Genomic DNA, 12545 nt, shown 5'->3' with positions numbered 1-12545 from the left:
CCACTCCTCCTGTATATATACACTGTACAGTACCCCTCCTCCTGTATATATACACTGCACAGTACCCCTCCTCCTGTATATATATACTGCACAGTACCACTCCTCCTGTATATATACACTGTACAGTACCACTCCTCCTGTATATATACACTGTACAGTACCCCTCCTCCTGTATATATACACTGCACAGTACCCCTCCTCCTGTATATATACTGCACAGTACCACTCCTCCTGTATATATACACTGCACAGTACCGCTCCTCCTGTATATATACACTGCACAGTACCACTCCTCCTGTATATATACACTGCTCAGTACCCCTCCTCCTGTATATATACACTGCACAGTACCACTCCTCCTGTATATATATACTGCACAGCACCCCTCCTCCTGTATATATACACTGCATAGTACCCCTCCTCCTGTATATATATACACTGCACAGTACCCCTCCTCCTGTATATATACACTGCACAGTACCACTCCTCCTGTATATATACTGCACAGTACCACTCCTCCTGTATATATACACTGCACAGTACCACTCCTCCTGTATATATACACTGCACAGTACCCCTCCTCCTGTATATATACACTGCACAGTACCCCTCCTCCTGTATATATACACTGCACAGTACCCCTCCTCCTGTATATACACTGCACAGTACCGCTCCTCCTGTATATATACACTGTACAGTACCACTCCTCCTGTATATATACACTGCACAGTACCACTCCTCCTGTATATATACACTGCACAGTACCACTCCTCCAGTATATATACACTGCACAGTACCGCTCCTCCTGTATATATACACTGCACAGTACCGCTCCTCCTGTATATATACACTGCACAGTACCACTCCTCCTGTATATATACACTGCACAGTACCCCTCCTCCTGTATATATACACTGTACAGTACCACTCCTCCTGTATATATACACTGCACAGTACCCCTCCTCCTGTATATATACACTGCACAGTACCACTCCTCCTGTATATATACACTGCTCAGTACCCCTCCTCCTGTATATATACACTGCACAGTACCACTCCTCCTGTATATATACACTGCACAGCACCCCTCCTCCTGTATATATACACTGCACAGTACCACTCCTCCTGTATATATACACTGCACAGTACCACTCCTCCTGTATATATACACTGCACAGTACCACTCCTCCTGTATATATACACTGCACAGTACCCCTCCTCCTGTATATATACACTGCACAGTACCCCTCCTCCTGTATATATACACTGCACAGTACCACTCCTCCTGTATATATACACTGCACAGTACCACTCCTCCTGTATATATACACTGCACAGTACCACTCCTCCTGTATATATACACTGCACAGTACCACTCCTCCTGTATATATACACTGTACAGTACCACTCCTCCTGTATATATACACTGCTCAGTACCCCTCCTCCTGTATATATACACTGCACAGTACCACTCCTCCTGTACATATACACTGCACAGCACCCCTCCTCCTGTATATATACACTGCACAGTACCACTCCTCCTGTATATATACACTGCACAGTACCACTCCTCCTGTACATATACACTGCACAGCACCGCTCCTCCTGTATATATACACTGCACAGTACCACTCCTCCTGTATATATACACTGCACAGTACCGCTCCTCCTGTATATATACACTGCACAGTACCGCTCCTCCTGTATATATACACTGCACAGTACCACTCCTCCCGTATATATACACTGTACAGTACCACTCCTCCTGTATATATACACTGCACAGTACCACTCCTCCTGTATATATACACTGTACAGTACCACTCCTCCTGTATATATACACTGCACAGTACCACTCCTCCTGTATATATACACTGTACAGTACCACTCCTCCTGTATATGTACACTGCACAGTACCACTCCTGTATATATACACTGCACAGTACCACTCCTCCAGTATATATACACTGCACAGTACCACTCCTCCTGTATATATACACTGCACAGTACCACTCCTCCAGTATATATACACTGCACAGTACCGCTCCTCCTGTATATATACACTGCACAGTACCGCTCCTCCTGTATATATACACTGCACAGTACCACTCCTCCTGTATATATACACTGCACAGTACCCCTCCTCCTGTATATATACACTGTACAGTACCACTCCTCCTGTATATATACACTGCACAGTACCCCTCCTCCTGTATATATACACTGCACAGTACCACTCCTCCTGTATATATACACTGCTCAGTACCCCTCCTCCTGTATATATACACTGCACAGTACCACTCCTCCTGTATATATACACTGCACAGCACCCCTCCTCCTGTATATATACACTGCACAGTACCACTCCTCCTGTATATATACACTGCACAGTACCACTCCTCCTGTATATATACACTGCACAGTACCACTCCTCCTGTATATATACACTGCACAGTACCCCTCCTCCTGTATATATACACTGCACAGTACCCCTCCTCCTGTATATATACACTGCACAGTACCACTCCTCCTGTATATATACACTGCACAGTACCACTCCTCCTGTATATATACACTGCACAGTACCACTCCTCCTGTATATATACACTGCACAGTACCACTCCTCCTGTATATATACACTGTACAGTACCACTCCTCCTGTATATATACACTGCTCAGTACCCCTCCTCCTGTATATATACACTGCACAGTACCACTCCTCCTGTATATATACACTGCACAGTACCACTCCTCCTGTACATATACACTGCACAGCACCCCTCCTCCTGTATATATACACTGCACAGCACCGCTCCTCCTGTATATATACACTGCACAGTACCACTCCTCCTGTATATATACACTGCACAGTACCGCTCCTCCTGTATATATACACTGCACAGTACCACTCCTCCTGTATATATACACTGCTCAGTACCCCTCCTCCTGTATATATACACTGCACAGTACCACTCCTCCTGTATATATACACTGCACAGCACCCCTCCTCCTGTATATATACACTGCACAGCACCGCTCCTCCTGTATATATACACTGCACAGTACCGCTCCTCCTGTATATATACACTGCACAGTACCGCTCCTCCTGTATATATACACTGCACAGTACCACTCCTCCTGTATATATACACTGTACAGTACCACTCCTCCTGTATATATACACTGCACAGTACCACTCCTCCTGTATATATACACTGCACAGTACCACTCCTCCTGTATATATACACTGTACAGTACCACTCCTCCTGTATATATACACTGCACAGTACCACTCCTCCTGTATATATACACTGCACAGTACCACTCCTCCTGTATATATACACTGCACAGTACCACTCCTCCTGTACATATACACTGCACAGCACCCCTCCTCCTGTATATATACACTGCACAGCACCGCTCCTCCTGTATATATACACTGCACAGTACCACTCCTCCTGTATATATACACTGCACAGTACCGCTCCTCCTGTATATATACACTGCACAGTACCACTCCTCCTGTATATATACACTGCTCAGTACCCCTCCTCCTGTATATATACACTGCACAGTACCACTCCTCCTGTATATATACACTGCACAGCACCCCTCCTCCTGTATATATACACTGCACAGCACCGCTCCTCCTGTATATATACACTGCACAGTACCGCTCCTCCTGTATATATACACTGCACAGTACCACTCCTCCTGTATATATACACTGTACAGTACCACTCCTCCTGTATATAGACACTGCACAGTACCACTCCTCCTGTATATATACACTGCTCAGTACCCCTCCTCCTGTATATATACACTGCACAGTACCACTCCTCCTGTATATATATACTGCACAGCACCCCTCCTCCTGTATATATACACTGCACAGTACCACTCCTCCTGTATATATACACTGCACAGTACCACTCCTCCTGTATATATACACTGCTCAGTACCCCTCCTCCTGTATATATACACTGCACAGTACCACTCCTCCTGTATATATACACTGCACAGTACCACTCCTCCTGTATATATACACTGCTCAGTACCCCTCCTCCTGTATATATACACTGCACAGTACCACTCCTCCTGTATATATACACTGCACAGTACCACTCCTCCTGTATATATACACTGCACAGTACCACTCCTCCTGTATATATACACTGTTCAGTACCCCTCCTCCTGTATATATACACTGCACAGTACCACTCCTCCTGTATATATACTCTGCACAGTACCACTCCTCCTGTATATATATACACTGCACAGCACCACTCCTCCTGTATATATACACTGCACAGTACCACTCCTCCTGTATATATACACTGCACAGTACCGCTCCTCCTGTATATATACACTGCTCAGTACCCCTCCTCCTGTATATATACACTGCACAGTACCACTCCTCCTGTATATATACTCTGCACAGTACCACTCCTCCTGTATATATATACACTGCACAGCACCACTCCTCCTGTATATATACACTGCACAGTACCACTCCTCCTGTATATATACTCTGCACAGTACCACTCCTCCTGTATATATATACACTGCACAGTACCACTCCTCCTGTATATATACTCTGCACAGTACCACTCCTCCTGTATATATATATACACACTGCACAGCACCACTCCTCCTGTATATATACACTGCACAGTACCACTCCTCCTGTATATATACACTGCACAGTACCACTCCTCCTGTATATATACACTGCACAGTACCACTCCTCCTGTATATATACACTGCACAGTACCACTCCTCCTGTATATATACACTGCTCAGTACCACTCCTCCTGTATATATACACTGCACAGTACCACTCCTCCTGTATATATACACTGCTCAGTACCCCTCCTCCTGTATATATACACTGCACAGCACCCCTCCTCCTGTATATATACACTGCACAGCACCGCTCCTCCTGTATATATACACTGCACAGTACCGCTCCTCCTGTATATATATACTGCACAGTACCGCTCCTCCTGTATATATACACTGCACAGTACCACTCCTCCTGTATATATACACTGCACAGTACCACTCCTCCTGTATATATACAGTGCACAGCACCACTCCTCCTGTATATATACACTGAACAGTACCGCTCCTCCTGTATATATACACCGCACAGTACCGCTCCTCCTGTATATATACACTGCACAGTACCACTCCTCCTGTATATATACACTGCACAGCACCACTCCTCCTGTATATATATACTGCACAGTACCACTCCTCCTGTATATATACACTGCACAGCACCACTCCTCCTGTATATATATACTGCACAGTACCACTCCTCCTGTATATATACACTGCACAGTACCACTCCTCCTGTATATATACACTGCACAGTACCACTCCTCCTGTATATATACACTGCACAGTACCACTCCTCCTGTATATATACACTGCACAGTACCACTCCTCCTGTATATATACACTGCACAGTACCACTCCTCCTGTATATATACACTGCTCAGTACCCCTCCTCCTGTATATATACACTGCACAGTACCACTCCTCCTGTATATATACACTGCACAGTACCACTCCTCCTGTATATATACACTGTACAGTACCGCTCCTCCTGTATATATACACTGCACAGTACCCCTCCTCCTGTATATATACACTGCACAGTACCCCTCCTCCTGTATATATACACTGCACAGTACCCCTCCTCCTGTATATATACACTGCACAGTACCCCTCCTCCTGTATATATACACTGCACAGTACCCCTCCTCCTGTATATACACTGCACAGTACCACTCCTCCTGTATATATACACTGCACAGTACCACTCCTGTTTATATACACACTGCACAGTACCCCTCCTCCTGTATATATACACTGCACAGTACCCCTCCTCCTGTATATACACTGCACAGTACCGCTCCTCCTGTATATATACACTGCACAGTACCACTCCTGTATATATACACACTGCACAGTACCACTCCTCCTGTATATATACACTGCACAGTACCGCTCCTCCTGTATATATACACTGTACAGTACCACTCCTCCTGTATATATACACTGCACAGTACCGCTCCTCCTGTATATATACACTGCACAGTACCACTCCTCCTGTATATATACACTGCACAGTACCACTCCTCCTGTATATATACACTGTACAGTACCACTCCTCCTGTATATATACACTGCACAGTACCCCTCCTCCTGTATATATACACTGCACAGTACCACTCCTCCTGTATATATACACTGCACAGTACCCCTCCTCCTGTATATATACAATGCACAGTACCCCTCCTCCTGTATATATACACTGCACAGTACCCCTCCTCCTGTATATACACTGCACAGTACCGCTCCTCCTGTATATATACACTGTACAGTACCCCTCCTCCTGTATATATACACTGCACAGTACCCCTCCTCCTGTATATATACACTGCACAGTACCCCTCCTCCTGTATATACACTGCACAGTACCACTCCTCCTGTATATATACACTGCACAGTACCCCTCCTCCTGTATATATACACTGCACAGTACCCCTCCTCCTGTATATACACTGCACAGTACCGCTCCTCCTGTATATATACACTGTACAGTACCCCTCCTCCTGTATATATACACTGCACAGTGTGATGTACAATGTCTGTGAGGTATGGGGTTTTGTCTACAAAATATGATGTTTTCTGTTGTAACTTTCCAGAAAGATCCGGCACATATGACAATCCAGGCTGCTAGCTCTGCAGCTTCACCCCTCCTCCCTTCACACACACACAGAGCAGTGCCACCCCCCTCCTCTACAGCCTGTGTTCGCACTAGTAATAGGAGACCCCCTGCTGTTACAACCATTTGTTTCCTCTCCACAGCTGAGAGAAAAAAGTGCGGGATGGTTCTTTGTTTGAAACAAAGAGGTTTGAATAAAACTATAAGAGCCTGCCCTGCGAAAACCGTACCAAGCAGAGATATAAAAATCATATTTCTGCGATCCGAGCAGACCCAGCTTCGCTGTGGTGCCTGTTGCAAAACTCTCGGATGTCCAGAACCTGAGATATGATTTGCGCCCAAATGGACGGTCATATTGCATAGATGTTTGATGTTTTCTTGATGGGCTCATTACGCTGGGAAACATGATACCACTGATGAGTCCATACCAGCTTCTCCCATAAAGTTATAGCTAATCTAAGTTTCGTAGCCAAAACATAACTTGGATAAGAGAGGTGGGATCAACCCAGAATGCACCTCTCTGTGATGTCACATAGGAAAGTCTATAAGGCATTCCCTGGCAGAACCAGCTCAGAACAGCTGCAGAATCCGTGCTGACAAGAACTCCAGATGAGTGGAGACGTGTGGCTCCTCCCCCCTTAAAGCCGCATGGTCTGCCTAAGGAACAATATGGAACTGTGAGTGTAATCTCTTTGTTTTCTCCACTTTTATTTTATACCTGTACTGTACATATTTTATGTCTCAATTTTATAGCAACTTTTATCTGTAATCACTGTCCTCTTTCGGAAAATAAATGAAATAATTATTTAGATCTGTCTCCATGCTCTAAGAATCGAACTATACGCCTTTGATAGATAATCGCTACTAATTCAAGGGGTTTGCCACGGACCCTCTTAATTTAACACTGTGAATTAAGTAACCGTGACTGGTGGCAGCGCGTTGTGTACGGCTATTACGGCTTGCTGGCAGTACAGAAGGGTCTTATATTGCTGAATAAGGGTCTGCAGCCACAGCATTGATAATTCCCTTACTGCAGAAGCCTAATTGCCGGTTCACAACAGGCAGCCCGTCCGGCGACTAATTATCCTAGGTGCAGTTCCCTGACTGACCTGAGGGTAAGGGGGGCGCCGGAGAGCTGTGAGTTCCAAAGTGGAACTGAGAAAGTGGGATATACATAAATCCCCGCAGTACTTGGAAGATTGATAGCAGTGGTGGGGCATCCAAATTAAACTCCCCCTGCGGCAAATTGTAGAGCGAGATTAGCTTGCTGGATTTTTGTCACATGGTGCCGGTGGTGGGATAACTAAGATAAGCCCCAACGGTGCCTGTGATAGCTGTGTGCCGGCATTGTGTCACGTCCCTCCGTCCGCTGATACACCCGTGTCAGTGGTGGGATTGTGACATAGTGGTGACACAGGGTCCGCTGTCCGTCGCGTTTTGGTGGCAGCGGGACCCCCGTTAGTCGTCGCCCGTAAGTGGACGAACGGCCGTGGGCTGTTCGTCACATATTGGTGGCAGAGCGGTGGGATAATCCTAGAGCATTAGTGATTTGGTTTGAGCAATCATTCCTCTCACTAAAAACCTGCACGGTTCCTGCGGGAATCCTGCATCATAGGTTTTGGAGAACAGACTCAGTGGTTACTAGTTCTGAGACATTTGTGTGTACATACAAGTATTCCCTCCCATTTCTTCGTTTTTCTTTTTCTATCTTTTATTTGGCAACCATGGCGGCAAAAGGAGAACCTTGGTACAACCGGCAGACAAAGGAAGTTCTTGCTGGGTTATGCACGTACCAAGGCCTTGACGCCACGAACAAAAACAGAGCTCAAATGATCGCGGCTCTAGTGCAGCTGGACAATGACCAGAATCCAGCGAGCGCAGAAGTTGGCCCAAGTGGCAATGGGGCTGCAGCAGAGGCTCCACTCCTGAGCGCTGGCCCCACATTCAACCAGGACGGGGTGGACCCCTATCTGCAAATGGCCTTGGACGCACTCCCCGCCGAAGACAGTGATGGGCGGGTGAGGCTGATCCAGCAATATCGGCAGGAGGCCCAAGCCGAGCGTCAAGCCCAGGCTGAGAGAGCTGAGCGCCGAGCGGAGGCTGAGAGAGCAGAGCAGCAAGCCGAGAGGGAGGCGCAGAGGGCCCATGAACTGGAGGTGCTCCAGCGGGGTGGGAATGCCCCCACAGCCCGAAGCAGTGAGCCCAGCAGCGTCCAGACTCCTAAACCCCGGCCAGAGCATTTTCCCGTGATGGAAAAGGATGGGGACTTGGACACATTTCTGCGAGCCTTTGAGAAAGCCTGCAGACAGTACCAGCTGCCTAGAGACCAATGGGCAAGGTACTTGACCCCAGGGCTAAAAGGCAAAGCCCTGGAGGCATTTGCTTCTCTTCCGCCAGAAGCCGATGACGACTATGACGCCATAAAGCAGGCGCTGATCGCCAAATACCGGCTGACACCTGAGGTATACCGAAAGAAGTTCCGACACCTCCAACGTGGCCCACACGATAGCTACAGTGATGTGGTGCAAGGACTCAGGACCCACTTTGACCAGTGGATCCATGGACTGTCCGTTGAAACCTTTGAGCAGCTACGGGACCTGATGATCAAAGACCAGTTCCTGCATCTCTGCCCAGCTGAGGTCCGACAGTTCATCCTGGACCGCGAACCAACGAACGCGGACAAAGCGGCGCAGATCGCCGACAACCACGAGGCCAACCGGAAGCCCGAGACGCGGAGGCCAGTCACCACCAGCTGGAAAGGGGGTAAGCCAGCAACCAACCCCAATGCCCCAGCTGGCCGTCCCTCCGGAGGCCCTGTCCCTGTTGCCAACAACAGGCCGGCTACTGACAGTCGCCTGTGTCACCACTGCCAGCGGCCTGGTCACTTCTCTTACACCTGTCCGAATAGGCCGAAGAACCCCCCAGCCAAGGCCCCCGGGCCCAACGCCTCTGTTCTTTTGGTGGGAGGTGTGGTTGGGAGGGCTGACGACAACGTTCAACCTGTTCAGGTGGGGGCCCGTCTTGCTACAGGCCTCAAGGACACCGGGGCTGAACGAACCCTCATCCGTCCTGGACTGGCGGCCCCTGAAGAGTTTGTTGAGGGGAAAACCCTGACTGTCACCGGGATTGGAGGCACCCGTTGTCCCTTGCCAGTGGCACGAGTTTTTCTTGACTGGGGTGCCGGGAGCGGGTTGAGGGAGGTGGGAGTGTCTGAAAATTTGCCCACTGATGTTTTATTGGGGACTGACTTGGGGAGGATGGTCGCATACTATGTCCCTGACACCCTTCCCCAAACTGATAATAAGGGTAACGTTAACCCTGATGATGTTGATGATGGGAAACTGAATGTGTTACCTGCTAATGCCTTGATGAGTAATGATGCAACTAACAACCATTCTTTCCCCAGGTACGATGCTGATGCTGATGTGAATGTACCAAAGCAAACTGATAACCATTCTTTTCCTAGGAATGATGATGTATCTGTGCCGACTGAACCCGTTAACCCTTTCTTTGAAGCGGTAGATGTGTCCACAGGTACCGAAGTGCTCAGCCCCGTCACTCTGCGGAGTGAGACGGCTGAGGAACCCCTGGCAGGAGTAAGCAACGGTGCTCAAGGAAATGGGGAGGTGCATGGGGACCATGAGGAAGGTAATGCCATGCAGCTGACCAGTGCCACCGAGGAAGGTAACTGGCCCATAAGTAGCACTGCTCCTGAAGTGTTGGGGGTGGATGGGGAGGTAGAGCCCAGGGCAGCACCAGCTGGTGGGTCTGTAGAAATCCCCAGGGAGACAGCATACATAGCAGCTGTCACACGCAGTCAGAGTGCCCAGATCGCAGGTAACGCACTGTCTTCTGGACCCTCTGCTGCTACAGGAGAGACTGAACCAGAGGTGAACCCAGAGCCGGTTCCAGAGGGTCCCAGTAAAGAGGGGACCCTGACGTCACTTCTGGCAGCCTCCAGCATGGAGTTCCAGGCTGCTCTGCACTCAGATGCCAGCCTGGAGAAATTGAGAGGTCTCGCCGAGACGCCCACCTCCAAGTCTGATAAGGAGAGGGTGTTCTGGGAACGAGGAAGGTTGTACCGGGAGACAGTACCCGGAGATCCTAAAAAGGAGTGGTTGAGGGAAAGACAGCTGGTCGTCCCCTATCAGTTCAGAACTGAGTTGTTGCGGATTGCCCATGAGATTCCACTCGCTGGACACTTGGGGATCAGCAAAACAAAGGCACGGCTGTCTCAACACTTCTATTGGCCCAAGATGGGGACAGATGTAACACACTACTGCCGCTCCTGTGCCACCTGTCAAAAAGTGGGTAAGGCGGGGCCTGCTCTTAAGGCTCCCCTTATTCCTTTGCCGGTGATAGAGGAGCCTTTCCAGAGAATCGCGGTGGACCTTGTAGGACCGCTGTCCGTCCCCAGCAGCTCCGGAAAGCGATACATTCTCACCGTGGTAGACTACGCTACCCGGTACCCAGAGGCAGTAGCTCTGTCTTCAACCAGGGCAGATAAGGTGGCTGACGCACTGGTGACCATCTTTTCAAGAGTAGGATTTCCCAGGGAGATGCTTACCGATCAAGGGCCCCAATTCATGTCTCGCCTAATGGAGGCTCTCTGTGAGAAAATGCAGGTGACGCAGCTGGTATCGAGTCCGTATCACCCACAGACTAATGGTTTGTGTGAACGTTTCAACGGTACCCTCAAACAGATGCTCCGCATACTGGTTGAGACCCAAGGGCGCGACTGGGAGCGGTACCTCCCACACCTGCTGTTCGCTTACAGAGAAGTTCCGCAGGCCTCGACCGGGTTCTCCCCCTTCGAGCTCCTGTATGGCAGGCGAGTCCGGGGACCCCTTGGGTTGATAAGAGAATCCTGGGAAGATGAGCCAAACCCCACAGAAGTGTCCATCGTGGATTATGTCATGCGCTTCCGTGACAAGATGCAGACCTTGACGCAGTTGGTGCATGACAACATGACGCAGGCTCAGGCTGACCAGAAGCACTGGTACGACCAGAACGCCCGGGAGCGGACCTACCAGGTGGGTCAAAAGGTGTGGGCGCTGGTCCCTGTACCAACGGATAAGCTTCAGGCAGCCTGGGAAGGCCCATACGTCGTCCACCAACAGCTCAACCCGGTCACCTACGTGGTCACGCTTGACCATGCTCGGGGTAGGCGCAAGGCCTTTCACGTCAACATGCTGAAGGCGCACTACGAACGTGAAGCTTGCGTCCTACCGGTCTGCAATCTGCCAGAGGATGGGGAGGAAGATTCCCTCCTGGACATGCTGGCCCAGGCCAAGGCCAATGGGTCCATTGAGGACATGGAGATAAGTGGTTCGCTCACCGTGTCCCAGCGGTTGCAGTTGATGGCCACCCTGGAACTCTTCCGGCCCGTGTTCACCAACCGTCCTGGGAGGACGGAGTTAGCGGTTCATGAGGTGGACACCGGGAATCACGCCCCATTACGGCGAACACCTTATCGGATCTCTGAAACGGTGCAACAAGTCATGCGCCGAGAGGTCGATGAGATGTTAAGGCTGGGAGTGATTCGACGGTCAAAAGGTGCGTGGGCTTCACCTGTAGTCCTCGTGCCTAAAAAGGATCGAACCACCCGGTTCTGCGTGGACTACAGGGGGCTCAACGCCATCACAACCTCTGATGCCCACCCGATGCCGCGCATCGAGGATCTGCTCGAGCGGTTGACAAACGCCAACTACATATCCATCATGGATTTGAGTCGGGGATACTGGCAGATTCCCCTGAGCCCTGAGGCGCAGGAGAAATCCGCCTTTATCACCCCCTTTGGACTGTA

This window comes from Dendrobates tinctorius, unplaced genomic scaffold, assembly GCF_039654945.1.
Source record: "Dendrobates tinctorius isolate UK_male_01 unplaced genomic scaffold, ASM3965494v1 ptg000344l, whole genome shotgun sequence".
In the NCBI taxonomy this organism is placed as follows: Eukaryota; Metazoa; Chordata; class Amphibia; order Anura; family Dendrobatidae; genus Dendrobates; species Dendrobates tinctorius.
The sequence above is the reverse complement of the archived record's forward strand: the minus strand, read 5'-3'. Positions refer to the sequence as shown.